This window comes from Citrus sinensis, chromosome 8, assembly GCF_022201045.2.
Source record: "Citrus sinensis cultivar Valencia sweet orange chromosome 8, DVS_A1.0, whole genome shotgun sequence".
Lineage (NCBI taxonomy): Eukaryota > Viridiplantae > Streptophyta > Magnoliopsida > Sapindales > Rutaceae > Citrus > Citrus sinensis.
In genome coordinates, this window is record NC_068563.1 from 8,975,047 (window position 1) to 8,986,066 (window position 11,020).

Genomic DNA, 11,020 nt, shown 5'->3' on the forward strand with positions numbered 1-11,020 from the left:
GCTTGATCTGGATATGAGTCAGGGTCATGTGGCTCTGTTGATTTAGCAGTCGATAACGATGCTATTTGTCGAGAGAGACCTTCAATTATTGTTTTGACTTCTTTAATTTCTGAACTAGATTCGCCAATGTGAACCTCATTCACTCCCTTAATTCTTCTAGTATTCCTGAGTGATCGACTCCGTTGTTGGGAATTATCTGCTTGTCGCTGGAAGAATTCCCAAATCTCTGATGCACTTTTTGACATTAGCTCTCCTCCACTTGTTGCCATTAGCCATTCTTGCACATTCGGCAATAATCCCTCCAAAAAGTATTGGCATTGGTGCCATTTCTCGTACCCATGATGTGGACACTTCAAGAGTAGCCCATTAAATCGCTCCCATGTTTCGAAAAACTGCTCGTCCTCTCTCTGGGTAAACTCTGAAATTTACCTGCGAATAGCATTGGTTTTATGTACTGGGAAATATTTATTCAAAAATTTAGTTACCATTTGTTCCCATGATGAAATGCTATTAGCAGGTAAAGTATTTAACCATGAACGAGCTCTATCTTTTAAAGAAAATGGGAATAGTCTAAGTTTAACATCATCGTCTGAAAAATTTTCATATTTAAAAGTTTGACAAATGGCATGAAAATCATTCAGATGATTATATGGATCCTCATTTTCTATGCCATAAAATGTTGGGAGACAATTTAGCACACTGGGTTTTAATTCAAAACTACTAGCAGCTACATTTGGGTATCTTATGCATGATGTGCTCTAATTAGCTAAGGGACTAAAATAATCTTTAAATGGCCTCTCCTGTGGTGCTTGTAAATCCATTTCAAATTTATTTTTAATGTGCTTTTGTGTGCGAAGTGTTTTTTCTAATTCAAGGTCTATAGGTTCAAGATTAGGTAATAATGACCTACGACCATGCATGCAAAACAAATAAAATAAAAATAAAGATGGGAATAAAACAAATAAAGATGGGAATAAAACAAATAAAAATAAAGAAAAGGAAGAAATTACGATACTAACCTTATTGCGCTATTACAACCTTACTATAAAAATACACAAAAACAAATACGTGAAATAAATCAACTAAAAATAAATTAATAAGATAAACAAACAAAAAAAATTACAAAGAAAAATAAATTGAAAATGAAATTACAGAATTTTAAAGAAGAGAAAAAGAAAAAAAAATACTAACCTTTAAATGTAGATTCACTTTTTTTTTCTTTTTTTTAATAAAAATAAAAAATACAAGAAAACAAATAAAAGAAATTATTCAAAAAAAATTAATTCTATGAATTAAAATTACTTACCTCCCCGGCAACGGTGCCAAAAACTTGTTGTGTAAATTTTAATGTACTCGCAAGCGCACGAATCTATTGTAGTATAGACTAATGGTGACGAGTGTCGATCCCACGAGAAGGTGGATTTTAATTATGTGTATAGAATTAATTTTGTAAATGGGTTGTTGGATTTATGGTGGAAATGATTTGGAATATGCTAAGACTTAAATTAAAATGGCGAGAATAAATTCTAAAATTGGAATTGCAATGGAGAGAATAAATTGAAGAGAAAATCTATTAAATTGACGTACTTGGGTATCTGGATCCGTATCAACATGCATCATGGGCTAAATATTCCTTATTAATACCAATTAAATCATGAGGGGGGAATCCACACCTCATGAAACCACGCTCTAATCAATATGGTGCTAAGGGCTTATCGTGCCAAATAATAATAACCTTGTACTAGAGGGCCGGTGAAACCAAGGCGGTACTAGACAAGATTAGTATTAGTTGTCGACGAGAAGTCAAAACATCCACAAAAACTAGAGGGGAAGAGAAAATAAATTTACCAAATAAAGCCCATGACACATGTTGAGACTTCACCTTCAACTCAAGCTTGAAAGAAAATTAGCCACTCATAATTGAACTATGGGCAAAATGGGAATTTATTAAAATACGAAGAAAATACAAGATGGAGAGGGAATTACAGAAAACAGAGTCCAAAAATGGATTCAGAGATATCAAATTAGGGGGGGGAGGCCCCCTTTTTATAGATACATTGAGTAAATCATGGTCATCGGATTAAAAACAGTTTGGACGCTCAGGATTGCGCCACGTCATCAGTCAACAGTCCACGGTTTGACCACGCGGATGAACAGTAACACGGTTTGACTCGGATGAATAGTAACGCGGTTTGGTTGAAAATAATCCTGTGTGATGCATGTACCGTACGCGAGATTTTTCATCCACTGATATGCTGCCACGTCACCATCAACAGTACATAAGAATTTTAGCCCAACAGGATCGTGACACCTCATCAGTCAATGCCACATCATCAGTCAATGCCACGTCATCGATCCGTCTATGTGAACAGTGTTGTGAACAGTAACGTAGTTAGTACCGTACACGTGAATAGTACCGTTTTTCCTTTTATGCTCCTCCTAAGGTTTTCGACCGTCCTGAGTTCAAAAGTGATGTCCGTTTTGGCGTCTGATCTCTCCTTTATTGTGAAATGACTATAATGCCCCTAAAATACATAAAATACTTAATTAAAATAAAACACATGTAATTAAATCACAAGAAGGTTAAATACATAAAAGTAAGGGTTGTTAGTAAGATTTGAAATGTAAAATGACGGTTTTCTCCTTTATAAATATGCATTTTCTAACACTCAACAGGCACCACCATCACTGATTATTGCTCGAGGGAATCCAAAGCGTGAAACAATGTTGCTTTTCAAAAATCCTATCACCACCTTGTGATCATTGGTTCTACACGAAATTGCTTCTACCCATTTCGATACATAGTCAACAACAACCAATATGTATTGATGGCCAAAAGAAGGGGGAAAGGGTCCCATGAAGTCGATACCCCATACGTCAAAAATCTCAACCGCTAAAATTGGATTTAGTGGCATCATGTTCCTTCGTGTAATGCGCCCCATTCGTTGACACCTATCACATGAAGAACAGAAAGTGTAAGCGTCTCGAAATATAGTTGGCCAATAGAAACCACATTGTAAAACTTTAGTCGCTGTTTTCTTAGCACTAAAATGGCCTCCACAAGTTTCTTCATGGCAGAATGAAAGAATATTCTGAATTTCATTTTCTGGGACACATCGTCTAACAATTTGATCAGCACAATACTTGAACAAATACGGGTCTTCCCAAAAGAAATTCTTTATCTCTGCAAAGAATTTAGCCTTGTCTTGCTTGGTCCAATGCTCTGATAGTTTACCTGTAACAAGATAATTAACTATATCAGCATACCAAGGCAATACTTCCGCACTCATTAATTGTTCATCTGGAAATGACTCATTCAATATTAATGGCTCTGTAATTATGTCAAAATGGAGACGAGAGAGATGGTCTGCCCCAACATTTTCTGTTCCTTTCTTATCTTTGAATTCCAAGTCAAATTCCTACAACAGTAACACCCAACGAATTAGTCTAGCTTTTGCATCTTTCTTTGTGAGAAGATATTTTAGAGCAGCATGATCTGTGAATATAATTATTTTACAACCAATGAGATAAGATCAAAATTTTTCCAATGCAAACACTACTGCTAGCATTTCTTTCTCAGTAGTTGAATAGTTCAACTGTGCATCATTCAATGTTATACTAGCATAGTAAATAACATGAGGAATTCGATCAACCCTTTGTCCTAATACTGCTCCTACTGCATAATCAGATGCATCACACATGAGCTCAAATGGTAAGCTCCAGTTTGGGGCCTGAATGATGGGTGATGATGTCAACAAATGCTTTAATTTTTCAAACGCAACAAGACACGAATCATCAAAGACAAAAGGTACATCCTTAGCAAGTAGATTGCATAAGGGTCTAGAAACTTTGCTAAAATCTTTAATGAAACGTCTATAAAAACCAGTATGCCCAAGGAAAGATCTTACTTCTCTGACTGTTTTAGGTGGAGGAAGATTAGAAATGGGGTCCACCTTGGCTTTGTCAACCTCAATACCTTTGCTCGAAATGATGTGACCGAGAACAATACCTTGTTTTACCATAAAATGGCACTTCTCCCAATTCAAGACCAAGTTCTTCTCGATACATCTCTGCAGAACTAGTGTTAGATGATGTAAACATTGATCAAATGAGTCTCCAAAGACAGAAAAATCATCCATACAGACTTCAAGGAATCGTTCAACCATATCAGAAAAAATGCTCAACATGCATCGTTGAAATGTAGCAGGTGCATTACATAATCCAAATGGCATTCTCCTATATGCAAATGTGCCAAAAGGGCAAGTGAAAGTAGTTTTCTCTTGATCTTTTGGTGCTATGGGAATCTGATTATATCCTGAGTAGCCATCTAGAAAGCAATAAAATTCATGGCCTGCTAATCTATCAAGCATTTGATCCATAAATGGTAAAGGAAAATGGTCTTTACGTGTGATAGAATTCAACTTCCTATAATCAATACATACACGCCATCCTGTATTTACTCTAGTGGGTATCAATTCATTAACAGCATTTGTAACTACTGTGACTCCTGACTTTTTGGGGACAACTTGTACAGGACTGACCCATGAACTATCAGAAATGGGGTAAATGATACCAGCATCTAATAGCTTAAGGACTTCTGTTCTAACAACTTCTTTCATATTAGGATTTAACCGACGTTGCATTTCCCTAGTAGATTTAGCATTTTCATCAAGGTGAATGTAATGCATGCAGTCTACTGGGTTTATACCTTTTATGTCTGCTATGGTCCATCCTAATTCCCCTTTATGCTCTTTTAAAATATCCAACAACTTACCTTTTTGTTCGTCATTTAGGGATGATGATATGATTACCGGTAGAGTACTTTCTTCTCCCAAAAATGCATATTCCAATGTGTTAGGCAATGGTTTGAGCTCAAGTTTCGGTGGTGATTCTGATGATGGGATGAGTTTCTTCTCTGATGGTGCTAGTTGTTCAACTCTTGACTTCCATTGATTGGTGTCCATAGATGGTGCTGAGTCAAGTAAGGCGTTGACCTCTTCGACCGATCTGTCAATATCAAAATCAAAACCAAAGTGAGTTAAGCATGTCTGTAAAGGATCATCACTAAGGTTTGAAATAAAAGAGTCATCAACTAATGCTTCTATTAAATCCACATCAACAATTCCATCATATGCATTGTGAGATTGTTTGGCAATGTTGAAAATGTTCAGCTCCATAGTCATGTTGCCGAAGGACAACTGCATATTTCCAGTCCTGCATTGAATGTGAGCATCCGTAGTTGCCAAGAAAGGTCGGCCTAGAATAATGGGGATGTGCTTCCTTGAATCCTGTATTGGTTGAGTGTTAATTACAATGAAATCAACAGGAAAATAAAACTTGTCTACCTGGATAAGCACGTCCTCCACAAAACCACGAGGTATTTTTATGGACCAATCTGCAAGTTGTAACACTACTGGAGCTGGGTGTAATTCTCCAAGTCCAAGTTTCACAAACACTGAATAAGGTAACAGATTTACACTAGCTCCTAAATACAACAAAGCATTCTCAATTGTGTGGTTCCCTATACTACATGAGATAGTGGGGGAGCCTGAGTCTTTGCATTTTAAAGGAATTTTATGTTGGAGTATAGAACTAACGTTTTCTGTTAAAAATGCCTTCTTTTGAACATGCATATTTCTCTTTTTAGTACAAAGGTCTTTAAGAAACTTGGCATAAGATGGAACTTGTTTAATAGCATCAAGTAAAGGGATGTTAACACTTACCTGTTTGAAGATTTCAAGAATCTCACCTGTGGATTTTCCCTTCTTGCCTTTAGCTAACCTCTGGGGGAATGGAGCTTTGGGAACGTATGCTCGTGGGTTGGTTTCTTCTTTCTCCTCCGGTGATGATTCCTCAACATTCACAGGTACAATTTGATTTTCTTTTGTTACCGGCATCTCCACTTTGTTGTCGACTTCTTTTCCTTTTCGCAAGGTCATTACTGCTTTGACTTCTCCATGCTGCTGTGGTGAACTGGTACTTGCTTCATGCACTCCTTTAGGGTTAGGCACTGGTTGACTTGGAAACTTACCTTTCTCAACGGTCATTACCAAGGTCTGAACTGAAGAAGCAAGTTGTCCCACCATCTTCTCGAGGCTTGAAATTGATTGGGCTTGTGAGTTGAAGCCTGCTCTCAATTCATTTCATAGTCCATCAATGGTGTGGTTCTGTTGCTCAATCGTAGAGTGAGTAAGATTCTTGAGATTTTGGAATGAATCCTCCCATGGTCTGGGTTGAGAGTAGTTCTGGTTCTGATTGTATGGTCTAAATGGGGGCTGAGAGGCTTGAGAAATTTGAGGAATTGGTTGCATTGGTGGAGCTGGAGCTGCTAGTCCATTCTGTTGGAGTCCTTGAGACCATGAAAAATTGGGGTGATGTCTCCATCCAGGGTTATATGTGTTGGAGTATGGGTTGTAATTTGATGGCTTTCTCATTACACCTATGGCATTGGCTTGATCTGAGTATGAGTCATGGTCATGTGGTTCTGTTGATTTAGCAGTCGATAACGATGCTATTTGTCGAGCAAGACCTTCAACCATCTCCTTGACTTCTTTGATTCCCGAAGTTGACTCGCCAATGTGAACCTCATTTACTCCCTTAATTCTTCTAGTATTCCTGAGTGATCGACTTCGTTGTTGGGAATTATCCGCTTGTCGCGGCTGGAAAAACTCCCAAATTTCTGATGCACTTTTTGACATTAGCTCTCCTCCACTTGTTGCCATTAGTCATTCTTGCACATTCGGTAGTAATCCCTCCAAAAAGTATTGGCATTGGAGCCATTTCTCGTACCCATGATGTGGACACTTCAAGAGTAGCCCATTGAATCGCTCCCACGTTTCGAAAAACTGCTCGTCCTCTCTCTGGGTAAACTCCGAGATTTCCCTGCGAATAGCGTTGGTTTTATGCATTGGGAAATATTTATTCAAAAATTTTGTTACCATTTGTTCCCATGATGAAATGCTATTGGCAGGCAATGTATTTAATCATGAACGAGCTCTATCGTTTAAAGAAAATGGGAATAATCTGAGTTTAATATCATCATCTGAAAAATTTTCATATTTAAAAGTTTGACAAATTGCATGAAAATCATTCAGATGATTATACGGGTCCTCATTTTCTAGGCCATAAAATGTGGGGAGACAATTTAGTGTTGAGTGTTAGAAAATGCATATTTATAAAGGAGAAAACCGTCATTTTACATTTTAAGTCTTACTAACAACCCTTACTTTTATGTATTTAACCTTCTTGTGATTTAATTACATGTGTTTTATTTTAATTAAGTATTTTATGTATTTTAGGGGCATTATAGTCATTTCACAATAAAGGAGAGATCAGACGGCAAAACGGACATCACTTTTGAACTCAGGATGGTCGAAAACCTTAGGAGGAGCATAAAAGGAAAAATGACACTATTCATATATACGGTACTATTCACGTGTACGGTACTAACTACGTTACTGTTCACAACACTGTTCACATAGACGGATCAATGCCGTGGCATTGACCGATGATGTGGCATTGACTGATGAGGTGTCATGATCCTGTTGGGCTAAAATTCTTATGTACTGTTGATGGTGACGTGGCAGCATATCAGTGGATGAAAAATATCGCATACGGTACATGCATCACACAGGATTATTTTCAACCAAACCGCGTTACTGTTCATCCGAGTCAAACCGTGTTACTGTTCATCCGAGTCAAACCGTATTACTGTTCATCCGCGTGGTCAAACCGTGGACTGTTGACTGATGACATGACGCAATCCTGAGCGTCCAAATTGTTTTTAATCCGATGGCCATGATTTACTCCATATATTTATAAAAAGGGGGCCTCCCCCCCCTAATTTGATAGCTCTGAATCCATTTTTGGACTCCATTTTCTGTAATTCCCTCTCCATCTTGTATTTTCTTTATATTTTAATAAATTCCCATTTTGCCCCTAGTTCAATTATGAGTGGCTAGTTTTCTTTCAAGCTTGGGTTGAAGGTGAAGTCTCAACATGTGTCATGGGCTTAATTTGGTAAATTTATTTTCTCTTCCCCTCTAGTTTTTGTGGATGTTTTGACTTCTCGTCGACAAATAATAATATTCTTGTCTAGTACCGCCTTGGTTTCACCGGCCCTCTAGTACAAGGTTATTATTATTTGGCACGATAAGCCCTTAGTACCATATTGATTAGAGCGTGGTTTCATGAGGTGTGAAATCCCCCCTCATGATTTAATTGGCATTAATACGGATTATTTAGCCCATGATGCATGTTGATACGGATCCAGATACCCAAGTACGTCAATTTAATAGATTTTCTCTTCAATTTATTCTCTCAATTGCAATTGCAATTTTAGAATTTATTCTCGCCATTTTAATTTAATTATTAGCATATTTCAAATCATTTCCACCATAAATCCAACTACCCATTTACAAAATTAATTCTATATATAATTAAAATCCACCTCCTCGTGGGATCGACACTCGTCACCATTAGTCTATACTACAATAGATTCGTGCGCTTGCGAGTACATTAAAATTTGCACAACAAGTTTTTGTGAATAATTTCTTTTATTTGTTTTCTTGTATTTTTTTTTATTATTAAAAAAAAAAGAGAAAAAAAAGTGAATCTACATTTAAAGGTTAGTATTTCTTTCCTTTTTCTCTTCTTTAAAATTCTGTAATTTAATTTTCAATTTATTTTTCTTTGTAATTTTATTTTATTTTATTAATTTAATTTTTAGTTAATTTATTTCACGTATTTGTTTTTGTGTATTTTTATAGAAAGGTTTTAATAGCGCAATAAGGTTAGTATCGTAATTTCTCCCTCTTATTTATTTTTATTTGTTTTGTTCCCATCTTTATTTTCATTTTATTTGTTTTGCATGCATGGTCGTAGGTCATTATTACCTAATCTTGAACCTATAGACCTTGATCTAGAAAAAACACTTCGCACACACAAACAAATTAAAAATAAAATGGATTTGCAACCACAGGAGAGGCCATTTAAGGACTACTTCAGTCCTTTAGCTAATTTGAGCACATCATGCATAAGATACCCAAATGTAGCTGCTAGGAGCTTTGAACTAAAACCTAGTGTGCTAAATTGTCTCCCCACATTTTATGGCCTAGAAAATGAGGACCCATATAATCATCTGAATGATTTTCATGCTATTTGTCAAACTTTTAAATACGAGAATTTTTCAGACGATGATGTTAAACTTAGATTATTCCCATTTTCTTTAAAGGATAGAGCTCGTTCATGGTTAAATACTTTACCTGCTAATAGCATCACATCATGGGAACAAATGGTAACTAAATTTTTGAATAAATATTTCCCAGTGCATAAAACCAATGCTATTCGCAGGGAAATCTCGGAGTTTACCCAGAGAGAGGACGAGCAATTTTTCGAAACATGGGAGCGATTCAATGGGCTACTCTTGAAGTGTCCACATCATGGGTACGAGAAATGGCACCAATGTCAATACTTTTTGGAGGGATTACTATCGAATGTGCAAGAATGGCTAATGGCAACAAGTGGAGGAGAGCTAATGTCAAAAAGTGCATCAGAAATTTGGGAATTCTTCCAGCGACAAGCGGATAATTCCCAACAACGGAGTCGATCACTCAGGAATACTAGAAGAATTAAGGGAGTAAATGAGGTTCAAATTGGCGAGTCAACTTCGGGAATCAAAGAAGTCAAGGAGATGGTTGAAGGTCTTGCTCGACAAATAGCATCGTTATCGACTGCTAAATCAACAGAACCACATGACCATGACTCATATTCAGATCAAGCCAATGCCATTGGTGTAATGAGAAAACCATCAAATTACAACCCATACTCCAACACATATAACCCTGGATGAAGAGACCACCCCAATTTTTCATGGTCTCAAGGATTCCAACAGAATGGACCAGCAGCTCCAGCTCCACCAATTCCTCAAAATCCTCAAGCCTCTCAGCTCCCATTTAGACCATACAATCAGAACCAGAATTACTCTCAACCCAGACCATGGGAGGATTCATTCCAAAATCTCAAGAATCTTACTCACTCTACGATTGAGCAACAGAACCGCACCATTGATGGACTACGAAATGAATTGAGAGCGGGCTTCAACTCACAAGCCCAATCAGTTTCAAGCCTCGAGAAGATGGTGGGACAACTTGCTTCTTCAGTTCAGACCTTGGTAATGACCGTTGAGAAAGGTAAGTTTCCAAGTCAACCAGTGCCTAACCCTAAAGGAGTGCATGAAGCAAGTACCAGTTCACCACAGCAGCATGGAGAAGTCAAAGCAGTAATGACCTTGCGAAAAGGAAAAGAAGTCGACAACAAAGTGGAGATGCCGGTAACAAAAGAAAATCAAATTGTACCTGTGAATGTTGAGGAATCATCACCGGAGGAGAAAGAAGAAACCAACCCACGAGAATACGTTCCGAAAGCTCCATTTCCTCAGAGGTTAGCTAAAGGAAAAAAGGGAAAATCCACAGGTGAGATTCTCTAAATCTTCAAACAGGTAAGTGTTAACATCCCTTTACTTGATGCTATTAAACAAGTTTCATCTTATGCCAAGTTTCTTAAAGACCTTTGTACTAAAAAGAGAAATATGCATGTTCAAAAGAAGGCATTTTTAACAGAAAACGTTAGTTCTATACTCCAACATAAAATTCCTTTAAAATGCAAAGACCCAGGCTCCCCCACTATCTCATGTAGTATAGGGAACCACACAATTGAGAATGCTTTGTTGGATTTAGGAGCTAGTGTAAATTTGTTGCCTTACTCTGTATTTGTGAAACTTGGATTGGGTGAATTACACCCAACTCCAGTGGTGTTACAGCTTGCAGATCGGTCCACGAAAATACCTCGTGGTATTGTGGAGGACGTGCTTATCCAGGTAGACAAGTTTTATTTTCCTGTTGATTTCATTGTAATTGACACTCAACCAATACAGGATTCAAGGAAGCACATCCCCATTATTCTAGGCCGACCTTTCTTGGCAACTGCGGATGCTCACATTCAATGCAGGACTGGAAATATG

General features: G+C 37.4%; 1 non-coding gene across 1 annotated transcript; it reads right to left on the bottom strand.

Moving 5' to 3' along the window:
• Positions 1 to 9,343: 9,343 nt before the first annotated feature.
• On the bottom strand, positions 9,344 to 9,447 carry LOC127899553 (small nucleolar RNA R71). The gene has a single exon (XR_008051431.1). It is a non-coding gene; the product is annotated as a small nucleolar RNA R71 (small nucleolar RNA).
• Between the last annotated feature and the right edge of the window lie 1,573 nt (positions 9,448 to 11,020).